The sequence below is a fragment of the Cynara cardunculus genome (genome assembly GCF_001531365.2).
Source record: "Cynara cardunculus var. scolymus isolate 2C chromosome LG 17, CcrdV1, whole genome shotgun sequence".
In the NCBI taxonomy this organism is placed as follows: domain Eukaryota; kingdom Viridiplantae; phylum Streptophyta; class Magnoliopsida; order Asterales; family Asteraceae; genus Cynara; species Cynara cardunculus.
Genome location: NC_037544.1, coordinates 29285468 through 29285865, shown reverse-complemented (window position 1 = coordinate 29285865; position 398 = coordinate 29285468).

The window sequence follows — 398 nt, the reverse complement described above, 5'->3', positions numbered from 1 at the left end:
ACTTTAGTGTTTGGAATAATTAAGTCTTTGAACAAATTTTTGGAACAAATAAGTCATTGGACATTTCAAAACATGTTAAATAACTCATTGAACTTTCTAAAACCTGTTACATATATTCTTATGACCTATACAACTGGTTAATGTGATAAATTAATAGAAAAAATCCCAATGAACATTCATATTTTGAACGATTAAGTTCTTAAACATTTTTTGAACCAAAAAGTATTTAGATCTATAAAATTAAACAAATATAACAAAAAAATACTTACATTTACAAAAAAAATACTTACATTTAGAAAAAATGTTTGATAAAATTTATTTTAATTAAAATTATCAAACTAAAAAAAATTAAAAAGAATTATTGATCAAATTTATTTTAATTAAAAATAAAATATATT